Source organism: Megalobrama amblycephala, linkage group LG19, assembly GCF_018812025.1.
Source record: "Megalobrama amblycephala isolate DHTTF-2021 linkage group LG19, ASM1881202v1, whole genome shotgun sequence".
In the NCBI taxonomy this organism is placed as follows: domain Eukaryota; kingdom Metazoa; phylum Chordata; class Actinopteri; order Cypriniformes; family Xenocyprididae; genus Megalobrama; species Megalobrama amblycephala.
The window spans coordinates 31,878,868-31,891,987 of record NC_063062.1 but is presented as its reverse complement, the minus strand read 5'-3'; the positions used below and the strand labels follow the sequence as shown (position 1 = coordinate 31,891,987).

Sequence of the window (13,120 nt, the reverse complement as noted above, 5' to 3'; positions counted from 1 at the left end):
ACTGGTGCTCTTTGCAGTTTATTCTGGCCAAGAACCGCCCACTTACTTAGACAGGAAGAGACTGTCTGATTGACATATTAAAAGCATCCGACCACATTTTTTTAACAAGACGTTTAAAAGCGGGTAAATCTGAAATAAATAACAGTCCAGTGTGCAACAAAGTCGTAGCTCATTTAAATAACTGCACAGTTGTCTTCGCTACTGCGCAAACAACACCAAAGAAATGAGTGGAAAATGTGTGTTGACTGTGGTCTGAAATTCCATCCATCCAAAAGTAATAAGGACTGATTATTTTAAGCACATAACTCAGAAAACAAAGTGGAATTTTTCAAACATTCAAAAACACTGGAGAATGGTGATTCTTCTCACCTCTTTGTGCATTAGTCTCCTTTTCTCTCTCCCTCCATACCTACTTCCTGTCTCTCTTCCTGCCAAATGAGCACAGCGCATTAAAGTCATCATGAAATGGAAATTGACCCCTCTGATTTAAACTGAAGCAGAAATGTTTTTGGCTCTTTCTTGCAGCTGGCATACTCTCATGTCCCGTCTGTTGTGTTTTATTCAGTACAGTACAGACGGACTCATCCACCCTCTCTGCTTCTACTTCCTCCCACTCAGACTCCATCACAAAATCTGTCAGTCCCAGCAGTTCTTCACTGGTGTGTAAACATGTTTGTGTGTGTTGCTGTCTCTAATTAACCTCATTGGTCAGCAGAGGATATTTTGCGGGGGATGCAGCAGTTTCCTGCCCTTTGAATGAGACTGTTTGTGTGTGAAGGAGTGAAGCGAATCAAGAAGCGTGCTTGTGTTTTTGTGATTAATTACTTGCCCTTTAGTTTTCCCTCCCTAAGCGTTCTCTCTCTCCCTTTATTTCTCCATCTCTCTCGGACCTCCCATGGCAGGTAGAATTAAAGTGATAGTTCACCCCACAATGAAAATTCTCTCATTTACTCACTCTCATATTATTAGATTTTTTTCCAAAGTAGCACAGTAATGTTTGAAGCACCTCTGTTCCATAAAATTAAAGTTCAGAGTGACCATGTCTGTCAAGGTCCAAAAAGGACACAAAGTATCATTAAAATTGTCCATACAACTTACCCTAAGTCTTCTAAACCCTCCGCCAAAGCCTCAAAATGGACTACAGAAGACAAATAGGGCCCTATCATACACCTGGTGCATTGCAATTCCGGGCACGAGGCAAGTGTTTTTTGCTAGTTTCAGCCCGACGCAGTTATAATTTTCACGTCCAGCACCACGTTGTTTAAATAGCAAATGCACTCGTGCCCATCTGTTCGCCCACGGGTGGGCTGGTCTGAAAACGAGGAGTGTTCAGGTGCATTGTTGGCGTGTTGCTATTTTGAGCCAAGTGAAAATGACTGGACCATTGACCAACAAAAACCTGGTCTAAAGTCAATGGCACAGTATTTTTTATGCTACAAAAAAATGGTTGACGCAATTTGGTTCTTCTGTGTCTCATGGCCGAACATCATGACCCATATGACCTGACCCCATAGGTGCAACCTAGACTCATTGGAAATACGTGACTCTGTCTACATTTCTGTAAAACCTGAAATATGTTGTTCCAGGTACATTACATGCACTGGCAATGCATTATTATGTTGGTTGTTGTATGTAACAGTAGCAGCAGTTCAGAAATGAAATGTCAGGTGAGTGGCGCCGATAGTATGAGAAGAAGCAAAACCGTGTCATTTATCTTCATTCTACAAGGATTTGAGCTCTTTTGTGGAGTGTCATTAATCATGTTGCACCCGATTTGTACCCGAATGTTTTGCATCACAAATGCAGTGCTGTACCAGGTGAGCTACCGAGCAAGTTTACTACATCAGAAAAGCCATACATATAACAAATGTTAAAATATATTTGTTTACAAATCATGTACCATGGTAAAAAGTGTTTTAAGGTCATTTTGTGCATGGACTGCATGAAAATAAATATTTATTAATCGATACTCTGCCCCTGTAATCATAATTTATGTGAAATGGAACAAAAGATGATGGTGTTTTACTGCCTCAAGGGTTAACCTGAAAACTGCAGTGAAATATATATGTGTAACCCCTCAGGTCCTACTTGCTCTGATCTGTGCGGGCCTCGAACCTAGGTCTCCGGCGTGGGAGGTGGGTACCCTAACAAGGATGCTAAAGACTACAACTCCTAGCATCAATCACTAGTGTGCCTCTTGAGGTCAGGCGAATGACGTTTACTCACACAGTGACTACTTACTGTCCTCCGTTACAGTCACCCCCCTAAACCTCACTCCCACCGGGTCAAGGCACCAGTGTAACCCCTCAGGTCCTACTCGCCCCGCACTGTGTGGGCCTCGAACCTGGGTCTCTGGTATGGGAGGTGGGCAGAGGATAAAGACTGCAACCCCGTACGTCAGTTGCTAGTGCGCCTCTTGAGGCCAGAGGAGTGAGGTTTACTCTGATAGTGACTACTTGCTGGCCTCTGTTACACTCACCCCCCTAATCCTCGCTCCCACCTGGGTCACGGCACCAATGTAACCCCTCAGGTCCTACTCGCCCCGCACTGTGCGGGCCTCGAACCTGGGTCTCTGGCATGGGAGATGGGCGGAGGCTAAAGACTGCAACCCCTAACGTCAGTTGCTAGTGCGCCTCTTGAGGCCAAGGGAGTGAGGTTTACTCTGATAGTGACTACTTGCTGGCCTCTGTTACAATCACCCCCCTAAACCTCACTCCCACCTGGGTCACGGCACCAATGCAACCCCTCAGGACCTACTCGCCCGGCTCTGTGCAGGCCTCAAACCTGGGTCTCTGGCGTGGGAGGTGGGCGGAGGCTAAAGACTGCAACCCCCTAACGTCAATTGCTAGTGCGCCTCTTGAGGCCAGGGGAGTGAGGTTTACTTGCACAGCGACTACTTGCTGGCCTCCATTACATATGTACAGTTTTGCAATTTTGTGTCTTGTATTATATATCAAATTTGATCTGTAAGCTTTAGGGGAAGGCATGACAAATTTCATAGAAGTCTGCCTGTTCATCACACAAAACGATTTTATGACTTTTTTGGAATATAGTGCAAGAGTGATTATTGGTTCTTTTTGGAGCTTCACAATTGTGGTCACTATTAGTGTGGTCATTGTATATAAAAGAGCTGCATCAGATTTCTCTTTTTGTGTTTCCACTGAAAAGAATAACAACAGTATGAGGTTTTGGAAAACTTTAGGGCACATAATGTAAATAATGACAGAATATATTTTCGGGGAACTAGGTCTTTAATGTTTTTGTAGAGAGTGTGACGTTCACTGAAACGGAGGGAAAGAACAGGAAAGTTACTGTAGATGAAAACCAGCAGAAGAGGAATAAAGTGATGAAATAAAGAGGAGATCTGCTGTAACTCGATGCAGTTGTCTCACTGCTTTACTGTCTTTTCCTTTATTTTTTCTCTCTCTCTTTTTCCATCCCTGCCTCCTTCTCTCTCTTTCAGCACTCTTCTTGTGTGGTCCGGAGCTCACAGTCATTCCCAAACAATCGGCATTAATCCAGCGAGTTTGGGGTCTTGAGTGCAGCTCTGCCAGAGAGCGTGTTCTTCCGCAGGCTCACGCTGGCCTGTTTGGAGGCACGCTATAGGCCCTGCTCATCCACACCAAAAGCCCAGTGCCCAGGGCCCTTTCTCAGGGACCCCTCATCCACTCACCCCCTAAACCCAGAGTAAGATTAACCACCACCGCGGCCTGGAATGCGATCCCTGGCAGGACTTACAGTAAATTGCCATAATCAGCCATTAGTCTAATGCAGCCATTTACTGAACTCTGCACATTCATCACTCTCTTCCTCTCGTATGTTCTGTTGTTCTCTCTCTCGCAAGCACTGTTTCCTCGCCAGACTCTTCTATGATGGACTGGAGTGTTTTAACGGGCCCCCAGCTCATGGTTTAAGACAAAACAGGGCCTCTAATAGGAGGGCAACATGACCTGATTCTCTCTCACCTGATATGCATAGGAAAGAAATATCTCAAGATCGCTTTAATGTTTCTTCTAGACAGCAAGGAGATTAAATGGAGATCTTTGCTAAAAGTCAGTATTAAAGCCAAATGAACCCTATTTGCTTTCGAAATACACATTTGGTATCTCATGGGCTGCATTCAAAATCGCATACCTCCCTACTATATAGTAGGTGAAAAATAGTATGTGACAAAAGAAGTATGTCCAAATGCACAGTACTCATAAAAGAGTAGGCAAAATGTACCTGGATGATCTGCTTCTTCTGGCAAAATTCTGAAGTGTGCATACGATGGATACTTTACTATCCCATGAGGCCACGGGAGAGGAGTTATGAATGGCAGTAAAGCAACATAACTGATGCTGGTAGGTCACATGAAAATTACAACATGGCAAATGTAGTATGTCCAGATTACATTCACACTACACAATTTCATACTATATAGAACATACTTTTTTAGCAGTGGTGAAGTAATTACTTATTCAAAATAAGTACCTACTCAAGAGAGTATGCGATTTTGGACACAGCCATGGTCTTTTTGTCTGTTTGGCAGGTTAGCTTCAGCATTTCCCCTGCTGGAAGATGCTTTTACTACACCATTATGTGGCATTTCTCCATTGACATCCATTCAAACATGTTTTATAATATAATCTGTGCTCAATCTGCAATAACATTGCAATATATATTTTTTTTATTAATTTTTTTTTATTAGTTATTCACTATTTGTTTTAGGTCAGTGGATCGCAACCTTGGTCCCGGAGTACCCCCAACAGTACACATTTTGGATGTCTCTCTAATCTCACACTAACAAACTGATGAGTTGAATCAGGTGTGTCTGATTAGGGAGACACATGCTGCGTCCCAGTTTGCCTACTTATACTACGACCCATAATGATGTACTCCTTTTGTAAAGAAAAAGTACATACTTTTGAGTGTGTAGCAGAGGAGTAGACAAGCTTTGAGCCATAATATCACATCATACAATTCTGTGTAAGGATGCTCTGACGCATATTTAACCAATGTGAATCATGTCACCATAAACAGGACTGTCAACTGCGTTTAACTCCATTTTTAGACATTTAAGTTCTAAGTTTAAGTGCGCTACCATGCAGTCAGAGCCTGTCAGATTAACAACACATAAATTCATCCATTTCCCCTGAAAGACATAAACTTTATAAGTACAATGTGCATTTGACGTGAAAAAACACATCTTCAAATTATGTTTGAGGTTTATAATTATCACACATCAGTGCCCTGCAAACATGCCCCTGAGGGGCCCATGCTGGCTTTTTGCGAGTTACAAAAATAATCTGTAATTAATACAATAACAAAACAGTTAGATGATAAAACGGTCAAATGACTGGCAGTAAAGTAAAATCTCCTTATTTAAATAAGCTGAAAACACTGTCACATGACCAGCAGCAACAGAACATTAAATGCTAACAGATCTGTCTAGATCTCAGCATCTTTACTTACAATCCAGTTTCACTATTTCTTTCATACAAAACTTTTAGATGTTGTTGTTTTATTGAAAATAGTCAATTTTGAAGTCACCATTATGGAGATGAGCGTTTGCTTTAGTTGGGCTCTTGACCCTTGACTTTTCAGCATAAGTTGTTTTCTGGCTGCTATAATTATGTGTTTCTAAAGCACAATTGTTTTAAGAAAAATTGCAAGAGAAATTCTGGTTAGATGAAATTGATTACTTACTGATGATTCAATCATCATTTAGTGGTCAGAATCAAAAAGATTTACATTTTACAGAGTATGATTTAGGGAATATTTGAGTGGCGGACGCCCCTGCCAGTCACTGACCAATTCTTTTTTAACGATCATTAACCGTTATTTTCATAAATGGTAAATGTGTGGCACCCTGTGCTGCCAGATTTATTGTTGTAGACTAATAGTGTGGGCCTAGTGAGGGATTCCTGGGGGCTAAGTGAGGGCTGCCCGTGCAGGGCCAGCGTTAAGGGGCCAACGTTTTGCCAATGAGCAATTCTCAGGGGCCCTGTGCTGGTAGCCTGCTGGGGGCCCTTATGCTAGCCCTATGTGGGCCCTTAAAGGGCCAGTCCAGGCTTGTTTGCAGGGTGTATATTTATGTTTTTACTAATCATAAATGGTTTACTAATATTTATGTGTATTTAAATGTCTAAACATCATGTGGTTGAAAACACAAAACAGTAGCCTATAGTAGCCTACTGTAATTATACAATTGTGATCATACTCTGCAGGGACTAGCCTACAGTGATCAATACTCTGATCTTTGGATTTAGAATGTAGGCCTTAAAGACTGTCCAAGTCAGAGGGCTCAAGTCCGAGTCAAGTTGCGAGTCGTTGTCAAAGTCTAAGTCTCCAAATTTGGGACTTGAGTCCAAGTCAAGTCCAAGCCATACAACTAGAGTCCACAACCCTGCATACTATTTAGCAGGGACGTAACCACCATAGGCATTGAGGTGGAAAAGTCCCCCCCAATAATTGGAAATGGCCCCTATATTAGATATTTCTTAATGCTGCACTCCATTATGCACCACTCTGTTTGTTGTTAGGATGGATTAGGAAGTTTTTTTTTTTTTTTTTACATTTTTAGGCTGGTCTGCATCAGCGATCTAACAGCGCCCGTCAATGTCAAAAGGATGGCCAATCAGATCAAAGAAGGTGGGGCTTAATGTTCACTGAAGACCGGATTGAGTGTGAATTGCAATGCAACGCTTATAGTTTTTACAGTGAAAGAGTGTGTGCGTGGTAAGATATAAGTAGCTAAACATTTAATATTTAATATAACTGTTTTACGATGGATATGTTTAATGACCCACAGTAACATAGTGTCCAAACTACTCACAAACTACTCAACTTTTTATTGTAATTTCGCCATTTTGAATATGCAATCATTTATATGTCATTCATAACTGAATGTGATGAGACTACATTTTTTTTTTATATTTTTGACATATTAGACATACAAATAAGAGTAAATGTATTCATATTTTTAATAAAATATTATTTGCAAAGAGTTTAAATAGATAACTTCACAAAATAGGGACGTACATTGGACATTGGGATGGAGTGATACAAAATGTGTAGAGTTTGGGGTACTCTGTGACTAGTATTGAGAACCACTGTTTAAGTACATTGTTACTGCATTTGTAATATTTTGAGGTGTCAGTCAAATTTTTGTAAATATCGTCATTGTCAATTTCTTCAGCTTGTCTTCATTATCGTTATCGTTTTGGACCAAATCCAAAAAAAAAAAACCACTAACGTTTTTGTCAGTAATTCATTGATGAGATTAACACTGCTCAAAGACTGACTTGTTTGTGTCTTTTTTATATCTCATTAGGGATTTTATGAGAACCACCTGAGACAAAGTACTTCAATGAAACATAATGGAGAACTCCATTAAGTCTACTGAGCTATGAAAGAGAAACCTCAGAGCAATAAAATTTTCCTCTGTGTATAGGCCGCTTTCTCTAACTATATTTCTTTCTCTCTCTCTCTCTCTCTCTCTCTCCATTTCCTTACCTAATCACCCACACAGACTGGTCATTACTCAGCTCTTGGAGCCCTTGAAACCGTATCCGACTGGGCCCCTCCCAGGAGCAGTGTGTGTTTGTGCGAAGGATACAGAGGAGAACCGGGTCACCAGCCCCGTTACAGCCATTACAGTAATCATAGTTGGCATTGTTAATTGTTTTTTTTTCTTCATAGAGGCTAATGAAGTATTGGGGGCTTGTGTAATGAGTTCTCGTGGGTGGTGGTGGAGGCGGGCAGGACAGGTGGAAGGAAGAATAAAGGCCGTGAAAGAGAAGCACTGGAGGCGTGATTGAATTGTCAGTCCAGGTTATGATTAGTAGACGCATATCCAGCCATGTGAGAAATGAATTTCATGGCCATTGATTCTGCGATTTCAGCTGGAATGTGCCGGAGAACTGTAACCCTTTCACCCTGAAAAATGCTCTCCCTCTTCACAGCATGAGGTCAGACCAATGAGAAGATAAATGCCACTTGGTTTAATATTTTGTTATCTAGTATGATCTAAGTGCCCAAACACATTTTGGGGCCACTGAATATACAGAAAAAGAGAAAAAGACTCACACAGCAAAGTATTCTCTCTCTCTCTCTTTTTTTTTTTTTTTTTTGGCAAATCACATGAAGACATGTAAAATAAATCAACTATTCTTGCATGGATAGCCACTCTCACCTCAAACTAAGTCAACATTGGCCTGATTTTTGCTGTGTAGGCAGAAGACGTGTAGAGAGCTTTGTCTGACTTTGTGTTAGTTTTATCTCCTCCCAAACAAAGGGAGTGCAAGACGCCAGGTGGAATCCCACACATTCATCATAAACTTCTATGGGAAATGTGCAGAACCGTAAGAAAGAAAAATGAGATCTTTTTAAAGACCCCATGAAATCAAATTTATGCGGCTTTAAAGGAATAGTTTACCCAAAAATAAAAATTCTGTCCTCATTCACTCACACTCATATCATTCCAAACCTGTATGATTTTATTTCTTATGTGAAATACAAAAGATATTGAATGTCAAAATATCTTCTTTTATGTTCTAGAGGAGAGATAAAGTCATACAGGTTCGAAACAACATGAACATTTATTTTATTGGGGAACTGTCTGATGTCTTTGATATGTGTTCTCCTAAAAATAAACCTCTAGTGGACATATATATGTAAAATTTCTGTCTCTTCCTGCAAAATGTTATTGATGACCCAATAAGACCTTAAAAATCACAATTGTGCTGTATGAGTCTTCTCTATAGTTTAAGAACAGATCAAATTGTCTCAATATCTAAAACTGTGCTCAGATTTGGCAAGTTACTAAAGTCTCTCTGAGATCTCAATATAAATTATATTTCTTATTAAAAATACTGAGCTGTGCTAAACTGTCCATTTGTATTTAATTTTTTGCCGTTCTTTTCCTTTATCAGATAGGATAGCGGAGGAAATATCCAATGTTCTGTCTTCAAACAGTTGAGCTGAAGGTAGCGATCCTTCATCCAGGCTTCATACATTTTTGACTGGAATTCAACAAACATTTCCACCTTTTATTAAGATGCATTTTGGTTGTGGATGACACTAAATACAGGTAAACAGGGTGTAAAAAGTTTTGAGCTTGTCCACTTTCCACCACTTCCAGAGGTAGTCGAGAACATATTTGACCGGATTGCTTTTGTAGTGTAAACGCTCATGTGGTTGAATGTGTTCGAACAGCACACAGTTCGACCACCTTCTCTCCACCTATACTGACCTAACGCGTAAACATTATGGGATGCACGCTAGCCAGATGGGATTTAAACTTTGTTGGCTGAAGACCCAAGTTTGGTTTAAACAACGAAAAATGTACCAAGCACAATGTTCTCTCACCATTTCTGATTTCGCTGTGGTCTTGCAGCTGTCGGTGCAGAAACTAAAGCTGCTGATCTCTGTGTTTTCCCATTGTCTGTGTTCATATGTAAATGGCACGAGCTTATTTTGTCCAATAGATTGAAAGATCCCAAAATACCCATACATTCACCCTCCCCTCGAAGAAATCAGGACAGAAGTAGTTAAAAGTGGACAAAAGAGATGGATTAAAACACCAGGTGTAAACAGGTATGTGTCTCCCTTGTCCACTTGTGATCCGATTGACCAAAATGCATCTTAATACCAGGTGTAAACAGGGCCTATGGAGCCACTCCTTCTGAAAAGCGCAATGTGCTTTGATTGGTGGGCTGGACTAGTTTGCTGTGATTGGTAAACCGCTTTGAGCTTGTTTTGGAAATGTCGCAGTCCTTACAATAACCGTGAGTTTCAAAACACTACTAACACAACTCAACCAGGCCTTTCCCTTTTTTTGCGTGTGCCTTGGGCGGGAATTATTTAAACGAGGATTATTGTGATGTGTACGTCCATAAGAAAACCCAAGACTTTTCGCCCTCAGCCGGCAGCGAGTCCCCCGTCCCCTGCTCCTCCCCTTCATGGCGGACGGCAGCAGGCTCCGGCCCACGGCGGACGGCGGCGACTCCTCCGCTCCCTCCAGGACGGCAGCCACCCCACCTCGTCCCAGGAGCATGGCATCCGGGTCTCCATCCCACCTTTCACAAGGCTCCAGTACCACCGTCTCGGGCAGCCTCTCGCGGTCTTCACACTCCCGCGCTGCCAGAACTCCGCAGCACCGCGATCCCCCTCAGCAGTGAGGGCTCTCCGACAGCATGTCCCTCCTTCCTCCCGGGTTTTGGCACCAATGTAACACAGTTCGTAAACGGGAAGGAGGAGGCGGGAACCGGCGAACATTCAACAAAACTTTAATATAAAATAAACAAAGAACAAAACGAAAGTAATGTAAAGTAAAGTAATGCCACACAAACATAATAAAACATAAAGTCCAGGCCTGGTCCTCTCTCGTCCTTCACGGTCGTCGCTCCTCCTTTTATGCCTCCGGAGCTCCTCCGTGAGAGACCCTCACGGCTCTCGCCCGCCCTGCTCGTCACACATGGGTTAAGTGTTTCCTGTCAGTATCTTCATATCCATACAAAGTTGTGAAGACACCGAAGAGAAAGATGGAATATATATATATATATATATATATATATATATATATATATATAAACACATTCCACAGATTGTTTTCCATGCTGCCCGTTTACTCTTCCATTTACTTTATCCCAGCAATGTGTGTGAGTAAATCGTGTGTTGGTGTGATGTGTCTGAACGCTATTTGGGTTGAAACTGGACTGTGGAATGGGTGAAGGATATTTACACTGGCAGATTGACGGCCCGGGCACTAGTCTCCTCCATCCAGCAGTAATGCTTCAGCTTCCTCTGCCTTCCTGTTCAACGAGCCTCCGCCCTGCTACTTCACACCAAACCATTCATTCCTGTCTGATGCCACATACTGACCACTTAAGCTATCATTTCTTTGTTCATCTTCTACAGTCTGTCTCTCTCTCTCTCTGCCACACACACACACACACACACACACACACACACACACACACACACACTCACACTCACACACACACACACACACACACACACACACACACACACACACACACACACACACACACACACTCACACTCACACTCACACTCTCACTTCTCTCTCTATGTCCATGTCCTCCCCTCTGTGTGTTTATTTTCCTGCGTGTGCTCGGAGTGGGGTGATGTGTATGCTGTAATAGTTCAGACCCACACTGCAGCACTCTGTTGGTCCACCCAAAGGGGACATTCCATCATGGAAAACGGTGAATGTCAGAATGTTTTGTTGGTGTGAATTGCGTTATCCCTCCAAAGGCGCGTCAGATTTGTGTCAAAAAGCTTGTGTTGTTGGAGAGGACAACTCCCTCTCCCATTAAATGATGTGTCAGAAACTTACTGTGTGTGTGAATGCAGGTGTGTGAGGAGACTGGATTTCAGTGGTACTGTTTATTACTTTGCACCACTTACGGATACTTTTAGCCCTGGATAAAGCAATGTTTAGCATAGCGAGTTAGCACTTTTAATTCAGATTATGAAGCTCTTCTTCCAGGGACATTGCTAGCAGGGTGAAAGGTAGTCTCAGCCTCAGATGTCACGCCCATTGGCTGGACGTCTGATGTATATGGCACACTTAACTGGAAACACTTTAGGATTTTTGAAGTCATCATCTGGTTGGTTGAATTCTACAGGATGTCCGGGAGTGTCTGGAAACAAGTGCTGTGACTCCAAACCCCCTGGTGGAAGAAGAACGCCGTCGTGTTTACAACTGTGACAATGAGCGCTTACCAGGATCAACCAAACGCTGGATTTTCAAAAGTAAGTAAACTTGCACAACGTTCTTAAATGAATAATTAATTTATCAGATGCATGCCGGCCTGTTATTGTAGGGACATCGACTTTACATTTCACGCCCCTAAACATGATGCGGAACAAAACGAACTGCGATTGGTTGCATTACATGGCAGTCAAATGACCTCTTGGGCGGTCCTAGGCCAATAAAAGCTGTGATAGAGTCCAGACCTTCTGAAGTTAGTCAGAAGGTTTGGCTACACGAAACTAGGTGAGGGTGGTGATGATTCTAAGGGCCCTCAGTCTTAGGGGGGTCTCTTTTCAAGATCAGAGATCTGAACTAAACAGGGGGTATAAATACACAGGAATTCCAAATGACACACTATGCATTTTTACAGTATGTACTTATGCATTATGTACTCAACCGCGTAGTGTATGGATTTTACAGCGTTATTTTGTCATTCAACATCAGAGTCTGGTAGCCCCTCCCCCTCCGCTATGTAACTAAAGCCGGGCACACATTTAACGATCGTAAGGCCGATTATGAATGTAAATTGATACTTATGACTGATCGCGCTCAAACGCGTCCAGTCAGAGCCAGTTGCGTTCAGTCTGCGATTACAGTCGGTGTTCAAATTCCATGTGTAAGTATGTAAATCTCCTTCAGTCGCAGGAAACAATCGCTGTATGTTGAGCTCAGTCTTAGAATGTTTTAGCTAGTCGTTAAATGTGTGCCCGGCTTAAAGCTACTACAGTTGAGTGCCCAACATTCCACACACTAATTAAGTGCATCATCTAGGTATTTAAAGTGCACTTTTGACTTTTTTTGGAATTTTCAGTGTGAACACACTACTCACACTATTTATACTACAAATCCGCATAGAATAGTGCATAAGTACGTGAATTGGTACGCACCTTAAACAGATGAACATAATTGGTATCTATGGAAACAAACATAAGACATAAGAAACAAGGCAAAAGAAAGAAAGAGGAACTAACACATGCAGGAAACAGGGACCAAAGGAAACAGAAATACATATCAGTTTAAAAGTCCTCAAAACAAAACATAAACAAGACATTATAAAGGAAATATATACAGCACCATAGATAAGTTCACATTCTTTATTAATACTCTTTACAAATACAATAATATTGAAGTTATCATCATAAAATAAAATGCAAATTAATCCACAAATGGTAAAAAAAAAAAAGTATGAAAAGTGTGCTGTCTAATGGTAAACACATCAAAACATCTTATATTATAAATATGGACAGTTTCATCCTCGACAAGTGCATCCTCGGATCCTTTTTAAAAAAGTATTGAGGGTTTTTCCATGTATGTTGGATATTTGTTGTTTGCTTTTCCTTCAATCTTCGGTTAAATC

At 41.6% G+C, this 13,120-nt stretch overlaps 1 long non-coding RNA gene across 1 annotated transcript in view; it reads left to right on the top strand.

The window, feature by feature from the left end:
• The first annotated feature begins 11,634 nt into the window (after positions 1–11,634).
• Positions 11,635–13,120, top strand: part of LOC125254835 — a 41,256-nt gene continuing 39,770 nt past the window's right edge. Inside the window, exon 1 of the long non-coding RNA XR_007181762.1 lies at positions 11,635–11,762. This is a non-coding gene — a long non-coding RNA (uncharacterized LOC125254835). The remainder of the gene's footprint in view (positions 11,763–13,120) is intronic.